This window comes from Varroa destructor, unplaced genomic scaffold (genome assembly GCF_002443255.2).
Source record: "Varroa destructor unplaced genomic scaffold, Vdes_3.0 BEIS01000007.1, whole genome shotgun sequence".
NCBI lineage: Eukaryota > Metazoa > Arthropoda > Arachnida > Mesostigmata > Varroidae > Varroa > Varroa destructor.
Genome location: NW_019211460.1, coordinates 29589400 through 29613352, shown reverse-complemented (window position 1 = coordinate 29613352; position 23953 = coordinate 29589400). Strand labels below are relative to the sequence as shown.

General features: G+C 40.2%; 1 long non-coding RNA gene across 7 annotated transcripts in view; it reads right to left on the bottom strand.

Moving 5' to 3' along the window:
* Positions 1 to 23953, bottom strand: part of LOC111253779 (uncharacterized) — a 47960-nt gene that overhangs the window by 13967 nt on the left and 10040 nt on the right. For 3 of the 7 annotated variants that reach the window (XR_015317941.1, XR_015317940.1, XR_002674813.2), the window contains exons 3-4: positions 23691 to 23905; positions 6204 to 6350 (exon numbers count right to left, since the gene is read on the bottom strand). This is a non-coding gene — a long non-coding RNA (uncharacterized LOC111253779). Of the gene's footprint in view, positions 1 to 6203; positions 6351 to 9594; positions 9976 to 16871; positions 17193 to 20123; positions 23100 to 23690; positions 23906 to 23953 lie in introns of those variants that run through there. The other 4 variants (XR_015317943.1, XR_015317942.1, XR_015317944.1 and 1 more) reach the window with 4 other exon arrangements.

Genomic DNA, 23953 nt, shown 5'->3' with positions numbered 1-23953 from the left:
CAGTGGAGTTTGGCCCAAGAAGCCTCCGTCTATTGTTAGGTGAGAGATCCGATAATCCCTTGAAAGAAGGTAAGGTTGAAGGAAGCGAAGCGTACATATTGTGCTACTATTGCTCATGACAAAGAAACGTCTGAAGAAGTGTAGTTCCGCTTGACAAACTTAGTTCTTATTGGCCATCGCTATACTCGATTTCGGCAGTACAAAGCGGGGATGCTAATATCGGTAAAATACGTATGTTTAACACAGTGAACCCTATATAGTGTGCGGTCCGTAATTGTATGTCGGTTCAAAGAGTATCACTTGCGTCACAGATGAGCGAAGTACTCACGAACATAATCCGATTACAACACCTATTATGTGCATATGTCTGAAGTATACGACCCTGTATATAGTCAGGCTTGAATACGCCTGCATGGAATTGGGAAATAGTAGCCAAAATTTGTACTATTGTCCTTTGCTTGCCTACGCACGCTAGTTTCTAATATTTTATGCGAATTTTACACTGCTGACAAAACATGTTTGATAAAGTTTTAGCAGGATGACTTGAACGTTCCGAAGATAAATACAATATATCGCTTTAGTAGAATACGTAACTGTAATACGTAAAAAAATGTTATACAGTTAAGGGTACTTACACACGTACGACAGTGGTCGTTGTTAACAGCAAAAGGGAAGAGAAAAGTTGAGCCAATCAAACAGAGAAGTTCCAGCGTATGCTTCTCCTACTTGTCATTTCTACGTAAAAACAGTCGCTTTTCTGATTAGTTTTTTGATAAATTTTTTCGGCGTACATCTGTATGGATTTCACCCCATTTTACGGCCACCCCATTGACTGTCGCCGCATTACCATGCTCCGAATGTGATGCAACTATTCGAAGCTAGTGAAAATGCATATTCCGTTTGTTATGTAATTGCCCTGTGTTCCTGTTTGAACGAATAACGTTTTCTGTGACGTTAAGCAAAACCATTTTTCCGCTTAGCTGTCGAAAGTGTTTCGCGTCTTCTCGACTGCAACGCTTTGGTGAAGAAAGTGGCTTTAGGTAACCATCGTCCGATTTGGCGACCTTTATAGGTGTTACACTACTCGGATTGGATTGGATTCGCAGAATTGACCAGCGTTACTGGGTGTAATCCTTTGGCTACTTCAAACGAGCGTATGTCATACGCAGTAAGATTCCACCATCTATTTCAAAGCTTCGTCTGTTGTGACATGCTAGAGTTGGCCCTATGTTCTCTTTCTTACGAAGACTGTACTATTGTAATAACAGCTCACATAAAAAAAAACATATGGAAACGTGAGGCTTTTTTGCGTTAGCTGTGTGTCGGTCTTGCTGCGTGGCCAAATCTGCCAAATTATGGACGGAGACTTTTATTTCGGTTTTTCGAACGGCAGCTATTCGAACAATCGATTATATTATGGACGCCTGCGAAATCATATTTGGTTAGGTGATGTAGAACGGCCGCGGGTATAACATACGGCTGACGCATTACCATTTGCGATGCTTGTGCATGTGCGGAAGAGGTAAATACTGACTAGGGAACCTATCCGGTACACATGGTATTCGTTCGCGTTGCCATGCAGCGCTTTCAATGCGACTGCTATCTGTGTATTATAAAAGTTCCTGGGTACGGAACCTCTTGTCGAAAAGGTCAAACTAGTCCATTATTATGTGACATATGCGATACAAGCAAACAGGTTTTGTGTGTATAGCTGAAAATATATGATGGCTTCTATTTGTTGGGGGCTTCAATGTTGTCTTTGGTTCGTTTAAATGATAAGTGCTTGGAGTTTACGTCCGGCCCTAAGGGCTTTTCCGTCGTGCAACACTCGTGTAGTTCCGCTATTGAAGCGTTTGCAGACGTTAGCAGAAGCTACCAAGGTGGCAGTCAGCAAATTGTTATAATATATTAATAATTTGATCTTGTCCTAAGTCAGAATAAAAAACAGAAAAATTATTATGCATTAATTCAAATGGCATACGGCTGTTTTACTTTGTCCATACCGCTGTCATTTTTCCTCTAAGTGTTAAATACGACTTGCTTTGACAAGATAATCGACGAGACAAGTATCTAAAATATTTTAGTAAGGGTAATCCATTAGCGAAAATTCATCAAACGTGACACGTGTCAACTGGCCGTGGTTCGTTCCTATTTGTACACGTTATTACTACTCATAATCATTCGTAGATATGAGACTGTACCCATGAGACTCTTTGATCGAAGGGCTGCACGGAGCTAGGATTGGTCGTGGCCGGATTAGTACGGCCGATGTCGTTGCAACATACACATTTTTGCGCCGGAAGAGCAACAATGATAGGATATAATATTTGGACACGCCGATCAGGTCCTGCAAGCTAATAGTTAAACTAAGGCCGATATGCATTTAACGTAAATCTCAGAGTCGCTCTCGTATGAAGCTATATCCATAAAGGCTGCTTTACTTACCACTCAATATTGGTTCTTGGTCTGCTGTTTTCGATCACAAACACGCGTAACTAAATACACAACCGATAGCATAATGACCTAATACCATTGGCAGAAAACTAACTCAGGGCATATTTGAGTATTATAATATTTCTCTGATCATGCATGTAGTGAAGCAGCGGGATTCGGATCAGTCACTTCTAATATCAGAGTGCTGAATATATTAATCTGTTAATTAATTTTAGTGTAATATAGCTTGTAAGACAGTTATGGTCGAACGAATAAATAGCACAATATCGATGTTACGAGGTGCGTTCATTTTGAGTAGGTCTTCTCTGTTAAATCGCTCGCATATTGTGTATTGGTTGGATAAGGCCCCCATGCGCTCTACCTAAGCAAGCTTCTTTGCTTGGTGGTGCAATTATTAAGGACACGCGGTGCAATGACCGATTTAGTCGAAAATACACAGAATTCCCTCGTAACCTCAGAGACACACTGTGGTCTGGGTTTTTGGTCTCGCACTGGGGGGCCAACCGTCCGATGGAATGCGTAACGGCAATACAGGTGTAAAATTTCAAAGACGGGACTTCCCACGCAAGCATACTATCTTAAACTGCAATCGACCGTAAATGTAGCGCGAGTGCCCGGCCACTTCGTACGACCAATTTCTTGAACTCCATAATACCGCCCTTGAAAAATAATTTTGCTTTTTACGTTTTGGTTTATGGCCGTCGTGTATAGTGCCCACCGTCGATGAAACAATCAGAAGCTTGCAAACCAAGTGCTACTTAGATTGTAAACGCATGCGGCTTTCGTCTACAGTATATAAACATTTGTCTCTACAGGTCCCAGCCTTATAATGATATAAGTATATTCTGTTTTTAGCTATTCTAAACGTTAAGCCAAATTATAAATACTTAGTGGAGATGGTGAGTGGCCAAACAACAGTGAACATTAAATTTAATATCTATGTATCACTATTTCACAATATTTGCAATATCTTACTTTGGTGAGGAGCCAGGAAAAAAGTGGCAAATTGACGTTTCAAGTAGGAAATACACGTTTCAACGAATTGATGAAAAACACTCGTTTCGTTTAAAAAAACCCTTAAACGGCACCTTTGAAGAGCGTTATTGTTGACACTAATTTGTTCCTCTTACGTGGCTGCATGAGCGTGCTTATCTTTGCATTTCTACTTTGTACTGCGTGAAAAGACGGACAAAAGCAGATAGGACAAACAGGCGCAGCGCAAAGCAGTTGCCATCCGCTGTTCACAGACATTATGCGGAAATCACGTCTATAGGCTGTTCGATTTACATTATGTACGTATTACAGTGAGGTAGATAGAATAGTTTGCTTGTAAGAAAAACGTTCTTCAATAGCAGTGGCCGAATTAATAACATGTAAGCCGAGGCCGGCAATTGCCAGCGAAACAAATCAGAGCCTACAAATCGAATGAAAAGTTTTTGTTTATCCTCAACGAACTGTATAGAACCATGCGGCCAGGATTTGGGGAGCATAGCTACAGTAATTGTTAAAATGCGCTCGGCAGCTGATCTAGCCATCTAAATTACTAGTAGGTTTATTAGGTTCACTTTATTTAAAATGCAGCAGATAAGGATATTTAATATCCTTATCTGCAGCATGTTTGCTACTATATAACACGGTTAGTCATTACAGGTTTAAGCGCATAGTTCTGTGAAACGATGAGTAAACGACAAATAGCCTAGCTAGGTACTGATGTTTGCAGGTTTCTATGGTGATAAACCGTCTAATATCAAGCAATACGTATTAGATTGGTATTAGGTCGTATTAACGGCGAATCGGAGCTGTTCTTGGTTAAATCGTGTGCCCAAGTACAGAACCTAATCGAGGACACGCCGTTAACGCTAGGATTTACCACACGGAACCGGAAGCGTTTCTTCTTATATGCTCTTCATAATAGCTAAACACTTCCTATGACAAACACACGAAGCTAGCTACAGATTAGTCTTGCTTCGTCCAACGTACAGTCAGCCCTGGCATCAGAGCGCAAGAGAAATCAAGGGGCAACATTCGCCGGCACAACCTCACCCCCCTTCCCAGTGGTGGTACGACACTTGTTGCTGGGATATCTGCAGCGGCCGTCGATGAATTCTGCTTATAAAACTCATGCTCATGAGATCATTGCGCCGTTTAAGGGTGCGATAATTGCTTTCGGGCTCACTGCAATGGCAGCCGGATACCGTGAAGAACTGCATACAAACATGGAAGAATTCTAAATATAACGTTGCGCTTGCCACTGTTGTAGACTGTTTCAGTACTTTCGTTTTAATTTATTGAACTTTTATGTTATATAGCTGTCATGTGTTTGAAGTCGAATGACCTGTCCAGCTTGTCACTATTGTATTTATTGGTGGACCTTTTTACCATTGTACCATCACCATGTACTCTTGCATTATAGAGTATTGAGCGTCATGTGTGAGTTATACGAAACTTTCCATAGTAACGTGGAAATCGTTATTCGACATTATGTCGCATGAAATGTCAGGGCATCGGTAACGCTTCTGAGACACATGTGCACGTATTTGGTCTGTCTAGGAAAAGTAACATTAACGAACATTCTTGACATCGTTACACGAAATTCATTAACGAGTCTGAGTCTTCGGTAATTTTGACTGTATTATATATAGTAGTACGTGTAGTAGTTTCATAAATATGTTGTAAAATTTCGTTTAGCACCGGATCTTACTCATTCGTTTTCTACTTTACTTCATGGCCCCGTCGTTCCACAACAACAGCGTCTGTCTCCTGTTCATTGGCTACCCGTCGATCCTAGGCCCGAACAAGTTTTCCAAGAAGAACTGTTTCTTTTCCTAACCGGCATCCTTGAACTGCCTATAGGATCTATCAGACAAGCACTCGCTACACATTTTAAGAACATTCATGGCAAGTATTCTGAAGTCAGGTCGCGGCCCACACTTTTGCCCTCCGTGTACCGTAAAGCGGACCATATTGCCCAAGCTGTCAAGCTAAGAGCAATGATTAGAAGTAGGACGAACATGTTCACCGATTTTGAGCAGGTAGTAAGAGATTATTCCAGGAACTCTGGTTTTAAAGCGATTTTGATCTCGGCACGTTCTCAAAATTTTCGTGACTTTCGAGCTCAGGACCTTCATCGAAAACTGTGGCCTTCGACAGTTGTCGTCTGTCTGTGAAATATTTGTACGCTGGTCCGCCCAAAAGGATATTACTCGTTGTTTGGATGAGGATATCGAAGTGGTCTATAACGAATGGTTCGCATCGGGGCAATGGAAATTTAACAAACAAGGTTCAGGCCGACCTAATTAACATGCTAGAGCACCTACCCAAAGGAGCGATTTCATATCGTACAAGTGAATGCGTACGAGAAGCTGAAGGCCATGTGCATAGACAACATTTGCTAATTGAAATCTGCCGCAAAACAAATAACGTTGTTTATGGATAAAACTGTTTGGCCACCTATTAACCACTGATTTAAATGATCGGGGCAAACAAACATCACAGAGAATTCGTGTACGAATTTTCTGTTCAAATAGGTTGTCGGAGTCGACTAGGCCGTTTAAAAAGGGCATGCAGCGATATTAACTAAGAGTGCAACTGACCATGTATCGAAGGGCACGGACCGTTTTGAATATACTACCATTATGGTACAACACGAAAATAACCGCGTCTAGCAGCTACTAAGAGAAGCGTGTTGAAAATTTATATATGCCCGCAGAATCGCGTGTCTTTATTTTCATACGCATGCTGCATGTTACCTGATCAGGACTGATTCGGACGGTGGTTAAGGTTCTTGGAAGCGCAGCACATGCCCTTGCTGCGCATGTCTAGTAATTACTTGGTCGATTACGTCGGGCAGCTTTCGTCTAGAGGTCATATCTGCTGCACAATCTGAGTCACGTGAACTGAAACGCCAATCAAACGGAATCAGTATTATAAAGCATCAGAAACGCGCTCCCAAAATTCAGCACGATCCAATCGAGTCGTACAAAAAAACTATTTCATATTAAATCTTTCATAAATAAAACATGGCGCTCGATTCCGCGCAGCGTTTTATATGTCTATGCAATTTTTACACCATTTCTAGTGTAAACTCTCGAGCTGACTTGAGCTTTGTTGCGCCATACGCGTAAGAAACGTACGCGTATGCTAACTAGTTACACGGTATTAAATCGTCTGTATGAACTGACATCTTATCAAACAAGGGCTTTACAAGTTTCGCCTAATTTCAAATCATAACTATTATTATTCGCTCCCATGATTTAGAAAGTCTTGCCTTCCTAGGTTCATTGTGAGACTTCGAAAGTCTCACTATATTCGGTTTTATTTATCATTATTGCTTCTTTAGTTTAGGCACTGAAGCCCACCCCAGTACATGCAGAGGGCAGCAATATAGGTCATGATTCAAGGTTCCTACAATAACTGTCTTCAGAAAATGGAGCAACTACCCGTTTGGTAGCCCCCGTAGATACGGGAGCGATTAAAATCAGAGAAACAACTATCGATTTCGACCATAAGTCAATAGAAAATACGTGTGTAAGTGACTTGTTTGATCTAAGTGCGTACATAAATTTTAAAATACATTTTTGAGAAGTTTCCTTTGCGGCACCACTAATAGCAAGCTTTAACATGTGTCTGGAACTTTTCCTGAACAAATAGAATCCAAGCCGCTGCCTTCAGCAGAGTCGTCCAATACCGACAACCCTAGTCCGAATTACTGCTAGAACTGCTTTCCATTTCGCGTTTAAAGTTGACTTCGCCGTGAAACGCCGACGCTTAAACATAGGCCTCCTGTCTTGGCTAGGTCCACGGTTAGCGTTAGCGAGAAGAATGTTCCTTACACAGATACGTCGTGCAGAGAGACCACAGTAGGACAGCTACGTTTCTTCCCGACGCGAGCTCTTCGTGCTGTTTTTGCGCATCTGCCCAGTAAAGCTTCCACAAACTCCGTCCGCAGAAGTGCTGCTTTAGACATTGTTTGAGTATGCTTAGGCAACGGTCAAAATCAGCGCCAAGTTAAGCCTGCTTGTCAATCATACCTGGCCTTGCAGGCGACGCCAAATGAAAGCGGCCAAAAACGTCCCGAGCTCCCTTATTCGCGGTAGTTTTCACATGCTGACTTTGAGCTTTGGCTTTTATCTTGTGAATTTGAATCTTAAATAATGTCTCTATATGTCTGAATATCAGGTGACAAACTATGTAAATGTAGTCTGCACAAAGGTTCGCTATAGAAAATGGAAAAAAAAATATTGATACACATAAATTAGAGTTGTCGTTTTACTCGACCCACAATCCCTTTTTATAGTCCTACTCATTAACCAGACAAATAAATATGCGCCTTACAAATTATCTCGCTTCAGTTACTTATAGTATTATCGTTGAAACTTTTTGGCCTTATAACGCCGCTTTTCCATAACTATTGTAGCATTCAGCGTTAGCCGTAGATACTGATAATTGTTAACTATGTTATACAAAGTACGAAACCGTTTTGTTACCTTCTACATTGCAAATTTGCAGATAAGCGCGATAATTTAAGCTACAATACGAAATGAAATATACTCTTGTGTGGACTCGGGGCATTATTTAAAGCAATGCTTTTTTTTAAATTTGAAGCAAAAATTTTGCTACTAAGCACAGCGTTTGAAGTGGCTGTTAGCTTAGGATTTCAAAGGTTACCACCACATGGTCGTGTTGAAGCGGTGAAATCCGAACAAGTTAATTACGTTACGCCTTAAACATTTTACGTAAACGTCTATACAATAATGAGATAGGTTATTCGTCAACTTCAGAGCAATTGTTTGCGTCCTGTACACTTTAAAAAACTTCGGCATTTAATTTATCTTCGATCGAAACGAAGGATGAAGCGTAATTTGCCAATGTTTGCTTAGAGAATAACAAGTCGAAGGAATCGAGGTGCAGACGAGCTTAAAAAGGAAACGTATTTCACGTATTAGTGTTGTTGTCAAAGGTGTCAACAAAATGTTCTCTAAATCCGTTTGTTCGATTGGGAAAACTATCGGCCACCAGTCCAATTTTCTCATTCTTACTATCTACCTCTACGCTGCGAACTGTCTGACAAATGAATTGACGTACAAAAATTGACCCTATTTGATATTTAAAGCACCTTCAAAAAACTATCAAAAAAAAAATAAGGACCAATAAACGTATCACCAATGTTATATAAAAGTTTGTAACCAATAGATGCCATGTGAATCTGAATCGTGTAGATGAATGTGTGATTTCTCAATGTTTGATTGTATATAAAGACGCAATTCTACTATATTCGTACTAGCTAACTCTAGCAACTTTCCACTAATTAACAAGATAACTTTCTATCAAATAGATAATTAGCTCTTAACATAATCTAATAGTTTTACTAACAGGTCACGGGATGCTATGATGACAGATATTGTATCGCCTCTGTGTATAACTTGGAACGTGTTTTAAGGTGAACGGCATGATACACGCTTCTTCCAGCGGGTGGCAACCCAGGAATATGCAGTAACTATCTACTCAATCCATACAAGTAGTAGTAGTAACGAAATTTCAAAGCACCCAAAGGATTTCTTCAAGACATGAATAGTAAAAATCGTAATCTGCTTTTCTCAAATTTAACTCAACCTACCTCTCTGTTCGTTCCAACTTTTTCGCTTGCGGCCTATCGGTGTACCTTTTAGAAGGTTGCAAAATGCATTAGGGCACCCCGAATGCATAAATGCGTACATTGTACGTTGCCAAGATAAACTTTGCAGTCGTTCCTCTTAGCATGCCGAGTGCATCAACAAAAGCTGGCTATCTATGGACAGTTAGCAACGTACGCTGCTAAGGAAATGGATTTTTATCTGTCGGAAAATCTGTTCCACAGAGAACAAAGAACCTCTTACAGACATCGAAACTCTCCCTGCAGTACGCGCACTTCGTGAGCACTTCGGTCAGCATTATAACCCTCTTTCGACTATTTACGTAGGTTCTACCAATATCGGCTAGAAAAGCCGCGGGGCGAAGGCTGCTGTGGGAACTTTTGAATTATTTAGATACGAGACTTTACATGAAACTCTGGCTTTGCTATGGGACGATAGTGAAAAAAGTAGAGTTAATATTTTTATTCTACCTTGCGTATCAACAAGCCTCAAGCAGAACCAACAGCAGTAGTAACATTGTCTGTGAACACATCTGTGATTTGATTGACTGACGAGTTAATGACTCAGGCGCTCAGCCACACTCTTCCAGATAAACGCTGGTAAATACTGCAGGCGATATAACTGAATAGGACAGGGTTCTTTAGAGAGGCTTCTAATCTTCGGCGAACTTGCGTGCTGTTCAAAGGATTCTCTATTCCGTCTAGCACTAACTTTAGGTCAGCCGGCGTCCATGCTTTTGTTGTCCTCTACCGCTAAAACGCGGCCGAGTTCAAGAGCCAAGCCCATTCCCTGGGCGTCTGGTTGAAGTCGCTTCGTGCCTTCCTAGGTCTATAAAGGATTAATCCACAGCGTACACACGAAGTAGCGGCCGGATCTGCGGCGGGGAGACCTACGATCGCTCGAAACATTTAAACAGAACACAGCGTTTATGGACAAGAAAGTGAATAGCCATTAGCAGTTATTATGTACAGTCGGGCACGGTAATGAACGTTAATATCAGATCTCATCTAGGCTGTGATAAAAAATGACAGGAAACCTTAGAACTAGGACCTGAAATGGTAATAATGTTTTTATTCTATGAAATCTAACGTATATTGACCTAACGATTCACGGATTGTTTAAGCGTTGCTTTTGAAATAACTGGAATAGAGAGTGGCTTTGAGGTTGAGTTAAGTGAATGTCCGTATTTTAATAAAGCGTCGCGTAAGATTTCAATGCCATCGAAAGGAACTTACTCTATGAACGTGTCTGCGAAGAACCAACTGTAAATTATGCACAATACTAGTAAAACAGCTTTTCAACTAATAATTTTACTTGTCGAATAGTTCACTTTTGCTTGTGATAATAAGTAACGGTAATAATAAAAAAGCATTACGGTCGTGAGAACTTTTCAGTCTCCAAATAGATCCTGCCGTGTCCATCCAACTTGCTTGTTTTTCAACACTCGGTACTATCAGCTGCCACCTATTCCGCTGTTATAATTTCTACACTTGACTTTATCATTGATAACTTCCTTGTACTTACTCTTTTTTCTTAGCTAGTTCACAAATGCATTCAAACAATTTAATGTATAATGATAACCTTTTCTGTGCACTAATAGTAGCGGTTTTCAGCGACGCCTAACAGAACGCCACCAGTTCAAAAGATTCTCTACTTCGACATCAACTTCGCGTTTCTAGTCATCATGCGGCAGGCTCAAGATGACCTCGACGTACATGTCCTGCCCTCGAGGCAATCTACATATAAATATATATCTGTGTGAAAACACCGAGCGGTAAGTGGGGTGATGCTCGAGTAATGTAAGTACTGTTGAAATCAGTGAAAGCGATTTCGCGCTAGGCAAACCTTAAACCGCCTTTGTTTAAATTTGAAGATTGTGGAATTGTCGTCGTTGCTTTTTCGTTTTTTCAGGGTAGATTTGCTAGTATGCTTAAAATCTTCCCATGCTGGGCTTAGGATTGCAAATACGTTTAACAAAAGTATATTTTCTACTTACTATCTACACACATGTATGTATTGATCAAATCAGTGTCTCAATTTTAGATGATTTATTGCTAACGGGGTTTATTCACGAGCTTGCCACTAATTTGCTAGGTTTTTCTGGTGAATGCTACAGCTTATTGGGTTAGCTTTATAATAACCTATTTTCGAGTGCTAAATAAGTCGAACGTGTCCTGCGCATGTTTCCATCGTCAAAGATTTGGGCACCCATAAACGGTAGATTTTAACATCTTGACAAAAGCGAAATTCTTGATTATATGCCTTTACAGAGCCGGGCAGCTCTACCTATAAACCTTGATGGATCATAGCGTACAGATGCAAATACCCACAGGATAGAAAAACGATCCTTGACCATGCCAATCTAGATTGAGAAAAATGTCAAATTTCGTGGCGTCAGCTCTATGAAGCAGGAAGACGACTGCGATGCGTGTAACACATCAACATCTTCCTGCCCAACCCTACATTTGACGTCACAATAGAATCCGTTTAGGTTTGTAGAAGAATTAGGGCTGGAAAAAAAATAGGCTAGTGTGATGAATTAGGGGTAGCGAAAGAGTCCTCGTCAGGGTAAAACATAGAAAAGTGTGTCTCTGTGCTGCATTGTAATACAGTGCGAATAAATATGTCTGGTCGCTTTTATGTATCTTTCGTTCTCATGCTTAAGTATCAAACATTCAATGTTAATTTCATTTAGAAAACGTGTCTCTAGCCTTAACGTCTTACGGGGAAAAAGGGGGGCGTGAATAGATCATCGCAGCAAGTTCACCCCAGCAGACTCGAGTTCAGTAGATCTGCTGGCTATCTGAAATAACGGAATAATGAGCTTTCGGTCCTAGGCACGGCCGGGCGGCATTTAGATTAAACAAATACATTTTTTTTCCCAAAGACGATTTGCCGTGTACCGAGTTAATTGAGACCAAATAGCTATCTAATATGGTTGTCAATGCTGTAACTACTTGATTTTCATTAAAAAAAAAAGTTTTAATTTTGAGATGCCATATAATTTGAGTCAACAATACATTTAAAAATGCTGACGAACAGTTCCGCTATTTTGAAATTCGGCGGGGAAGTTCACGATCATTTTTAGCTCATTCAAGGTTTATTGTTGTGTTTAATTGTAAGGTCTGTGAAGAGACCTCGGAGCCTGAACAAACCATGGAATAACCGCTTTAAAGATAAAGCAACACATCTCTCATCTTCTGCATACCATGTACAGCTATTTCGATGCGATCAGTGGCTATTAAGCCATGCAATCTTAGTTCACTGTCCCAACAGCTGTTTCGCCAAAAAGCTTTTTTATATACATGTTTTATTACAATATTATTTTCCTTCAATAGCATTTTATGGCCAATAGTTTTTGAATAGCGAATTAAACCGCCAATGGACGTGGCCGAACCCAATGCTACTTTGTTTATTGCATGCTGCAATACGGGCCACTAAAGGGACGCAACCTCGTTATTAAGTGTATCCGTACCCCTTTTTCTGTAGCATTGGTCTCGGTGCAGCCGACAGAAAGTTGATTGTTAAGCCTATAATTGTTCCAATTCATTTTCGGTCGTTTGTCAAAGACCCGACCAACTGAGTGAAGACCCTTTTGTTTTCGTTGTCTCCTCAATCGTGAGCTTTTTTTTTTCAAGTCGAATTAGTGATTACTGTGGATTAGCATTTTAGAGGACGTCTCGGCCGTACACGACCGTGTGCCATTACGTGACGATGGTAAAACCCAGAGAATGTGTTATATATACGTTCTCTGGGTTCCATTCCATACAGAGTATGGAACTTAGACCATAGATATTTTCATGAATATAAATAAGTCATGTTCTTGAAGCATGGCCAACTGGGGGAAACTGATCGGCTTAAAGGTCACTTTTTTGTAGTAGCAATGGTATCGTGATGGTTATAGTGACGATATGTTGGATAGTTATTCCTAACCGTTATTCTGATGACTGGTTGTTGAAATTGTTCATGGGAGATGAAACAGGCTGCCCTTCAGGTCGAATGTAACGTGAAACAATGTCAAGGCACTATGTTGAATGTAGGCTTAATTACGTATTTGTGCGTAACTTGTTTAGCATTGTATTTATACTATCATGGACAGAACAGAACAAATGAAGTGGTTCGTGGTATGTTGTCGCCCAGATTTAAAAAACAGCTTTTAGCAGAAATTGAAAGAATTACCGGAAGTCAGTATGCTTGGGAAACAAGGTTTTGTCCATATATTAATTAGAACGTTGATCTTATCGTTTTTTAGCACATGCTCTTAGCGAGTAGAGAACGCGACAAAGAGGTATCAGATGAAGAAGCAGAAGTTTTGAATCAACTCTCAGATTAACAACTTCTTATGTGTAAGTCGAGGTGGGACAAATACATATGCTATTGTTACTGCTGGGAAATTGTAGCAGTCACTCTGATGCCGAATAACTATAAGCAAAGCGTTGAGAGGCGACTTTTTTGCAGATGAACTAGAACTGAGCGCCCTGTAACGCTCGGGATCCGTCAATAGTGTTACGCAACAGTAGCGGCACGAGCAAAAACCCCGACCTATTTCCTCGTTGTTTCCGCGCCCTTCTTTTTCGTAGACAACGTCCACTATCGTAGTTTTGTAATGAATTAGTGTGTCAAAGGATGGAATAAATGCGCACGTGGAGTTACCTTCGGTGCGTTGTCTTATGGATTTATATAAGGCTGGCTGTTATCGACAGAGTGATTTTTCTCGATATAACTTCGCCTTGTAGGATGATAACAACTAGTCTCCATGTGTGTGTAAGTAACAATGTTTTTTGGCTAGAAACCGACTTAATTAGAATCTGAGTTCTGGGATATTCGTCACTGTTTTGTATAGTCTTATTCGCTTCTTCTGCAGATCTAGAGAAGATGATTGCCGGCCACCTCGTGCGGTGCTAAATCCGGTAACAATGAGTAATGAATAGTTTGGCCACGTCTACCTTGTTCTACTTGACCGGTGCTCCATTCAAATGTGAGCTTTAGGCCTCGAACAGGTCGCGCGTTTTCCTGATACGTCCAAGAAGGAACAACAGACAGGTTAATGGTACTCGCAGGTCAGCTATCGGTTGACCTGCGAGTACCATTTTGGAACTGTAGATTCACAAGTTATACAAATTATATGTCCATTTTCCTTAACGTATGATTTTTATTACCCTGTTTCTTGCAACTTATTTTTATTCAGGCTGCATACGATTATATACTCTAACATAACGAAGAGTTTTGGCACTTTCCGATAATAGGCATTAAGAAAAACTAAAAAAAAAAAAAAGAAAAGGAGAGCAATCTTAGCAGATCTTATTTAAATCATGGAATTCCTCATAAAGATTTTATTAAGCAAACCTACGGTTGTTACTTATATTATAGCTTTCAGAAAAATCACTTCTGAGATATATGCGTTAGTATAGTTAATACGATGCCTACGACTTTATTAGTCAGTGTGGCTGTTGCAGCAGAAAGATTCTTCACATCGTAGCTACATAGATATTTCAATAGAATCGTGGTTATCGTAGACTTAACTGCATGCTAAGTTCCTACACCATTGGGTATCAATAAATTTTCATTATTAAAAATACTTCAAATCAAATACAGTTACTTATATCATTCGGGCTTAAATTTAGCATAGGTATTCGATAATTGCTTGAACACTAGTGCCATCATCCTCGAAACGGGCAATTCAGCCTGGGGGTAACCGGGTGGGGGTCATTTTTGCATACTCGACATGCAGATACTCACGCTACTTGAAAATAAGTAAGAACTTAGCTGGTATTAAGAACTCTAATTATTGAACATCTGCTGACGATTGAACCCACGACCTCCGTGTGCCTGTTCGGTGTTGCGGAGGAAAGTTTATTCAGACGGGAATTTTACAATCATTGCTATGAATTGGACGTTGGCTTTAGCCAGAGGAGGATCTAGGGGGCTAATTACGCACGATTCTACCAACGGCCTGGCTTTGATGTTCTTCTGAGATTATTTGCACGTATTATAGCAAAATTATTGATTTCCCCGAACTTCTATGTTATACGTTATTTCTTATGTTTTTAGGGTAATTGTCCATCTCAGTTTATGTACAAATATCTATTAATCAGTTTCTTTTTGAGACTTGATGAAAATTAGACTAAATGCACTCGCATATTGTTCATATCAATAATTTCTTGAACTTTCTCTGCTATTCATTATGAGATCGACAACCTCAGCATAAATTGCCTTGTTAACCAGGCAAAGGGTCTGTTTAGCTGAGTATAGCCCTGCTACACGGTCCACTGGAGCCTTAACTTTTTCTGCTGCTTTGTGCGATCATACGGAGCATTCTGCTGACGATATGGTTACCTATGCTATTATTGCGAGAAATCGATATCGATGTTGTGGAAACAATCCAGGAAATGGAAACAAGGTAACATATGGCAAGGGAACCCTGGATAGCAAAATGATAATTCATGTTTTTACTTGAGAGGTCTGAACAGTAACATGCGTTTATGAGGCATTTGTCAACCTTATGCTACTGCTATATACCATACAATTTTATATGAAGAATTCTGAATCCTAAGTTAATCATTACACATGAGCTAATAGACCTAAGGTCAAGAATAAGGTATTTTAATCGCGTGAACAATGACCAACTTCCATTAATGCTTTACTCACAACCTGAAATATTTCTCCTAATGGGTATAACAGCTGTGCGGCAGTTAGAACAGGTGTACAGACTAACACTAACCTTTCACAAAGGATATCCATGACATTCGTCGATAGTTTCCGCTCGCTAAACTCACCTTTTTAAAGTTTTTCTAAGGTGTGTACTCAAATTTACGTTCCCATTTTTCTTAAGTGCACAGTTTTCAATGTACGATCTCATGGATGCAGTGTCGCTGATAATCTCTTCAAAAAGCTATTTAGAAACGCAAATATCTACGAAACGGAAAATACCTAAAAGAAAGTGGAACAATTTCCTAACAAGCCGCAAGTGGCGTGCTTAAAAGTCAATAGATAGAGTTCGACACGGGACAGCGGATATCAAACATGGGCATACTCAACCTGATATAGTTTGTAAAGGTTGCGTAATACGAGTTGGCCACCGCTAACCTCCAAGCAGGGCTATTTAATATGTATGGTCTTCTACATCTGTCGCGGTAAAAAACAAACCCATACCTTTGCTTCCGTTTATAGCGGTCGCTAATATTAGTCTCTGGCCCCAATATCAATAAGCAACACAGGATCCCATGTGGCATCTTTTACTCTACTGCTATAGCATCCGTAGAATATTAAAAAAAGTATTCGAATAATTATCTGTTGTGTGAATCTGAAATCAGTGAAGGGCCGTAAAAAGTCGTTAGCTCTAATTAGCTATTACATGGTTCCTGACCACCAACAATTGGGCAGGTTTGTCATCTCTAAGAGAGTCAAGGTTTGAGAGAAGAGATAAAAAAAACTATCGGAGAACAGGTTAGAAAAGCTGAGGATCCGCTATCCCGGTTCCTGCCGCAAAAACCTACCAGAAAAACACTTACAGACCTGAAACAAGATACGATTTAAGATAATGTCTTTCTTTTTATACGAACGGCGTGCCGAAGACACGTCTTCGGTGTGTTATTCTGCCGCGAAATTGATACCCTAGTTTACTAATAGAATACTAGAAGATAACGGAGTGACAATAATGGGTAACCGTAATCGAAATAATAATAAGTTCTCTTGGCATATGCGTTTATAAATCGCTATTATTCGCCTACCTGCTGTGGGCTGAAGTTGTTTTACTATCCTCATTTGTATCTAAATAAATGTCCATTTATTTCTTAGCCATTATGTGTTTATTGCCTCATTGTTAATCAGTATTCTGCTCTTCCGGCCGAGTGATGAAGCGCCTGCTTCCGCCGCATCTGCACTTTTTCGTCTTCTACCTCTTTTTTGGGTACTATCTCTAATGAAAGCTCCATGTAGAAGCCCATGGCCTGTGTATTTGGAAATCGGCGTCTGTGTTCCGTATAAGCAGCTGTGTTTACGACAGTTGCCAGGAGATATGAGCGCTAGTATCCATTCATAACTTGTCTAAATTACGGAGAGCTTTACTAGTGCGGGAGACGACGTGGGATTGACGATGTTCACAGGCTGCATTGGCAATCCGAAATCAAATCATAAAGGTAATACGTGGATGTATGGATTGTCATGAAAGCCATCTGATTTATACAGACACGTTGATCACCAACTTTCATGTACTGCAGGAACTTTATTTACTACCCAATTACTTGTTTACTAATTATTATACACTGCATTACAAATACGAAGACTTACTTGCACTTTTTATCCGCAGTCTAATGAGAAAGATGTTAGTTTAGAGACTGGCCATTTCAACTTTCATTCAACGAACAATCTTTTATTGTTCATTCATAATCTCCAGTGCGAAGGAAATGCTATTGCACGTTATATATATATAACATGTTGCATGAATTAGCTGACCGCTCCCCTACTTAGTGTATGTTTTATTTGGACATGTTTACAAACTACCTCACAGGCCCATGCGCTCCGTTTCAATACATGGATAAAATACGTTTGGTTTGAGCTATGGCCGATACTGCCTTTATTTCTTACAAGCACTGAGTAGAGGGTGAATAAGATCGAAAACCAAAGTTTGATGTCATGGGACGCAGACTCAGTTACTCCTATATAGCTCAGTCTTATACCGGTTTAGACGCTATCAAAGACGTTGAGCTAACGAGGAAACGCAACGGCGACTTGAAACCAAATCCGAGGTAAGCCAAAAGCATTATCCGTGATGGCTGCGCAGCCCAGGGTCTCTGAATTAGATACAATCACCGTTTCCTGATCGCGCTACGGGGCTAGAGACTATTTTGCCCTTTACTGGCAAACTACTATACAGCCTTGTGCGATTATTACCATCTATCTTCTTTAACGGAGTGTACACATGCACAGCTAGTTCAGGGTAGTCCAGCAAGGAAATTTCGCAATAACGAAGAAGCCCCTACTTCTAATGTTGACCGTGCGCAACATAGACGGATTGAAGAAGTCGCTGCTTTGCGCAGCAACAGTTCTCCCCCTTATAGCAAGCCCATGTAACAAAGAGCGCTGGGCTGAACTAAACAATCGAAATGAAATATACAAAATGCTACGCTGTGTTCAATATTGCTTCAGATACCTCATCGATAGGGTGGAATCGTGCAACGTAAACAAACGGTCTGGTAAAGAGTAATATTTTATCACAAGTCCAATATCGTTTTCGAGATAAGGACTCTGTCTCTTATATTGGGCAATAAGACTCATGTACACAGCTTTACACGATACCATAGAAGTTCGTTACTTAACGACGGCCTATCATCGATGATTCTTAAGTCGGGAAACCTTATGGTCGATGCTTTTTGGTGTTTTTTCACGATCACGATGTGTTTTCTGATGTCAACGCCGATGCGTCCAAGCTTTAACAAAACTGCCTGTTTCAACAAATGGACCACCGCTATGCTACGACATAATATCCATCATTTCTTACACGCACGCTATTCTCATGCGATCTATATCAAACTTATTACTATCTCACCAATCTTGTGGGAAGTTATGAAAATGTAACTCAAAACGATCATGACTTTCATATATTTACACCGGTCGATGCCGGTTCGTTGGTGGTAATGAAAACAGAGCTACGATGAAATGCCGACTGCAGTCATTCGAAGGTAGCACAAACAGCCGTCTGAGTCCCTTGATGAGGCTTATCTACCTCAGAAGGATGTGTGCATGCATCACGACGGTGAAGTACATAGTAGCTGAATCAATCAATCAATCGAACCCGAGCGAATTTGAGCGTGCGAAATTCGTGGTCCACTTTGAGACTCTAGATATTGATGAGCTTTTCGAATCGTCTGAATATCGCGTGAATATGGTGGACGTCGTGGGGGGACTATGCTAACGTGTTCACTGTCGTCCTGTTTCTGGTCGGACCTGAGGGTCTTTGGAATTGGTCGACTACTGGCAAACGATTCGAAGTTAAAGGAAGCTTTAAGGTTCGCGAACGGGTAGTCGCACTCTAAATGCACATCGTGAGGGGCCTGAAGTACCCTCTACGGTCGCGTATAACAGAACTACTGAAATTCGGCATTTACCGATGGTTTGGAGGTTGAAACATTTGTAAAAAGGACATCAGTAGTTGAGGATACTACCTATAAAAACAGATTAGAAATCACAGTCCAACCTAATGAATAAATTTTAGGGTATCATATGCGAGGACCTAGCAGACTTAGCAGAGCTTCTATAGTAGCGAAACATTCCGTTTGATTGAAAATAATATAGACCTCTGTAATTGGAGGGTTAGTTGCTTGACTCCATGTGCGACCGTTTAAGCGGTCATAGTGAATGCATTAAAGATTTACGGGACTATATTTGATTATACCGGATGATGATACCGCTATTTCACAATAGTAAAGAAGTGGATTCTAGAAATGTTTTAAGTTTTACGTCGGGTATTGTTTAGATGGCTGGCTTCTAATTCGGAAAGACGTACGCTTACGATCATCCTATGTGCCCTGAAGCTTAGTAGCGTAACATGTCATTATTGCGCCATTAGGAGAGATAGCCGCATTTTGTTAATATTGCACGATTGATTTATAAAATTAACAGCCTACTACAACCTTAGTTAGTTACTTTGGTGACTTTAAATCGTAGGGAAGCCAGACTGAGATTGTGTAGCAATATCGCATATAGTAGTAGTAAGCCTAAAGATTTACGACATTTTCTTTAACTTGGCAGCAAACTCTCTGGCAGTTTGGTAAACATTGTACTAATCCAGAATTTTTAAACGTAGTTTGAATTCTAGAGTAGCACTTTATAGCTTACATGGTCAAAGATTCATGAGGAACTGACGTAAACTACATGCAGAAACATTTAGCTATCACAGGCTCACATCACAGCTGGCACAGAAACCAACGGAGACGTGTTACTTTGTCTGCAAAAAATAAAGATAATTAGAGAGTTTCAGTCGATGTTAACGAAGTTGACCCCCCCCCCCCCCGCCCTGCTATGGTTATTGGATGACGAAGTTGACAGAGAACTCTTACTTCAAAGAACAAGACAGGCATCGTTTGCTTGGAGCCAAAGGTCAGCCTAGAGAGGGCAAAGCATGATTGTATGCGCTGATAACGAAATGTAGCTAGCTTTGAGCTGGATAGCTTGCGATGCTCCAGGAAAGCCGAGTTCGTCTACTGTCGACAATTCACAGACTCACAACGCTCCTCTCGGCTTTTTTTGTATATTGTATATCGGCCGCCGAGAGAAAACAACGTTACACCGTTTGTGAAAACTGATTGATCCCTATTCGACTGTCTGAATTTTATATATTTTACAGACGGTTATAGTAATTCACCTTACTTCCACTAACCAAGGTTGCTACAGGCTTTCAAGCTGACAAGCTTCAACAGGAGTACTTTTCCTAGTAATCATTAGAGGCTAGTAGATGAGCGTGTTGTTCGGGAGTAAGCTGATGCGGGAAGCGTGTGTTCCGAAAACAACGTAGAAGCTTCTTCGTTGTGTGCAATAGGCCGGAGCTCATCTGGAGCAGGAGTAGCTGCATGAAACAAAAGTCATTTTTAAATCAGCTCGTTCATAGGGTCCGTATCGTGGAACAACAACGAAGTGATGGTACAAAAGCATCGAAAAATGAAGGCTGTACGGTGCGTCGTGTTACCTCTAGCCTCTAGCCTCGCCGCAACTGCTGTTTGACGAGGAGCACTACGTGATCCGAAAGATAACGTCTGGAAACCACGTTCAAATAGTCAGTCTTCAGACGGACAAGTATATCTCATGTAAGGCAAGTTACCACTCCAAAACAAGCAGGCCTGGAATTAGCTGTCCGGGTAGATACGATAACGGGATGCTAGCCGAAGCCAAGCGACCCATCGCGGAAGTTTACGGCAATAAATTTCACCGTATCCACCATAGTGATGCTGTGGCCTTCACTATGTATTCCGCTATTCAATGGCAAACGGCGATGCAGAAACTTATGTGCTTCTATTTATGTCTAATTCGAAACCAGTGACCAACAATTGCAGATCTTAGGTTAATATATATATGTGTAAAGTTCACAACCGTATGTATACAAGGTAGCGAAATCCTAATTTTTCTTATCCTTTGTTTTTAAGCCTGTACTTAAACGAAAATAGAAACATTCACCAAATGTTTTATATTTGCTAAAAGTTATTCCCGTCGGTCATATTATTCTTAGTTATTTAATATAGCCATCATGCACCACGACTATAGCTTTTACTTGGAACGTAAATTACTAACTAGTAATTTAAATTTTTTAAACTTTAATTTTTAATTTAAAAATTTAAAAAAAGTACTAACTGTGCACTAAGCGATATGGTGGTGGTACATTCGTTAACGTGTTACTTTAATATGCTACATACAAAAAAAAATAGCGGATTTAAATTTGAAGTCAATGTTTTCAAAATGCACAGGCTCAAAGCGCCCAAAAAATAAAAGAAGGATCGAAAAGATTTTTTTGAAAAGCCATGTTGATCAATCTTTAAGCCCGTTAAATCTAAACTTCACTGAGGATCGTCCAGTTTGTCTCATGAAAGTCTTCTTCGAATCTTTTTAGAAGCCGCATTAAGACTGGGAATAACGTAGACTGTCTATTTTAAGCAAAAAGGAAAAGCTTCAGTTTTGGTGGAAGTGCAGAACAGTTGAGTTCCCTCCCTAAGAGTTGATCCTCTCCCGAATTCGGGAAACGACACATTGTCGTTTGTTTTGACAGGTATGTTGCTTTGTCTTAGTTAGAAACAACTAGCTTTTGTCCAGTACCAGGAAAAGTGGATGAACGCATACCTAGTACGATCAACAGTCCACTAACGTTTTTTCTAATTTGAATGCACCACCCTTTATATGTGCACTCATACAGTTTCTTCCATATAATAGGTTTGGTATGCGGTTAATTGAGAAGCATACACCGATTATGCTCTTGAACGAAGGCTAGCGTTTCATACTTAACCGTTCTTTTGGATTATTAAATTATGGAATTATTGAATTGCAACGATAGACCTAATTATTATAGTTGGACACGAGAGACAAATCTTTTTTGAGATGATTCGATCGAACAAACGACATTTTAATCAAGTCAGACGATTCCTTCATAAATATGGCAACGCAGTAGCATAAACAAATTATAAGAACACTAAATTGTCGAAGTACGAGCGCTTTTAACATGTTATACTGAGTACTTTTCAACGACCTTGAACCCATTCCGGACCATTATGGAAGAACCAAACAGCATCTCTGTTCGCCTCTGCTTTTCGTACATACGCCAAACGTGTTTTCTAAAACTGCTGCCACTTAGCGTGGCCAATGAAGATGACTTTCATGAATACAACACAATTACTCCTTTTTTATAAACTACTTTTACTTAGTGAAGATCTGCTGGATTTGAAAAGGGATACAATTCTTTTTACGCAAAAAATGTGAAAATCCATTGTAGTTCGTATTATATCTATAAATGTATATACGTTTCCTTCAACGGCATTCTTCTATTTCAAGTGGAAATGTGAAATGCGTCACAACGAGTTAGACCTTTCGCCCGGATCGACTTTCTCCGTCGCTGACTTAACCGCTTCCTTTATTTAGGTAGTTAGCATCCACGTTTGCCCCTGCACGTGAGATATTCTCACGTGTGCATGTCCCCAGCACGAATACTTTTATGCATTAAGAAACCATCCGTAGTAAATGTGTGTCAACCGAAGGACAAGGAACCACTAACCTAGTCAGATGTAAACTTGAACAAACTAATATAGAAAATATTGTTGTTGTTGTTGAGAAATAGATGCGAAAGGTATCTCTAGTCTATGTTACTTTGTACAGCTGCTTTCCTGCGTATATACTCGTTGCCATTTCGGTTAGCAGAAACTTGCTGGGGTAGTTGGAACACGGCAGTTCCTAGTTCGGGCCAGAGGGTGACTCAGCCGGTGCGGCTCTTGGCGTCTATATCAGCCTTGTCGAGGCCTGTACTGTATCGGCTTGGACCTGCAAGCCGAGCACCACTTTCTGCTTCAGGAAGTTACTTGGCCTATGGGATAGTTGAAGTTCGGAACTGACCAACCGCTTAACAAACCTGGCAAATTTCCCTGCTCCCTACATTGTCTGCGACATTTGGCAGTCAGTAAGTTTTCGCTTACAGAAGCAAAAGCGTAGTTCCGTGTAGGTAGCCCAAGAGAAATTTTCCCAGCCCAAGTTGGCTGAATGAGAGGTTCCAAATGCAGAATCTTTCACATCTACAGTTTACATATCTTTTCAGTTTAACCTCGTCTGGCAAAGTGAAGTTTACGATGTTTCGTAACAGTTAAAGGTTCCCTTTGTACAGCTGTGATAAAATAACGAAATTAAAATGTTTCTAACAGAAAGGAAAGCAGTTTAGCAATTGCAAAAAAATGCTACAGCCACTCCGTGTGACCCTTAAAGCCTTCAGATATTAAGCGATGAATTTGAGAAAAATTTAATCGAATCAATGGCTGTGAATCCCAAAACGTCTCTAGAGGCAAGCAATAATTTGAATCCAGGTAAAGAATTTACCACCTTTGAATCATATAAACATGTAATGCAATAGATATCACTTACTTGAAAATGCTAAAGTAGCAGTGCGAAAATGATCTTCCTTCAGATCGCCTGCAAATCGTCAAGCGTTCTCCTTATCCTAGTATATACAGTCTACGATTTGATACAGTTGACGATTTGATCATTTTCACCTTCTGAAGCAAAGAAGTCGTTGAGTTTCCTTAGGAATTGTTTTTTAATTTAAAACAAAATGCATTACAATGCAAATCAAGAATTACCTGCAAACAAAATCGCGCGATGTGATTTTATCTATTATAAAAAAAAAT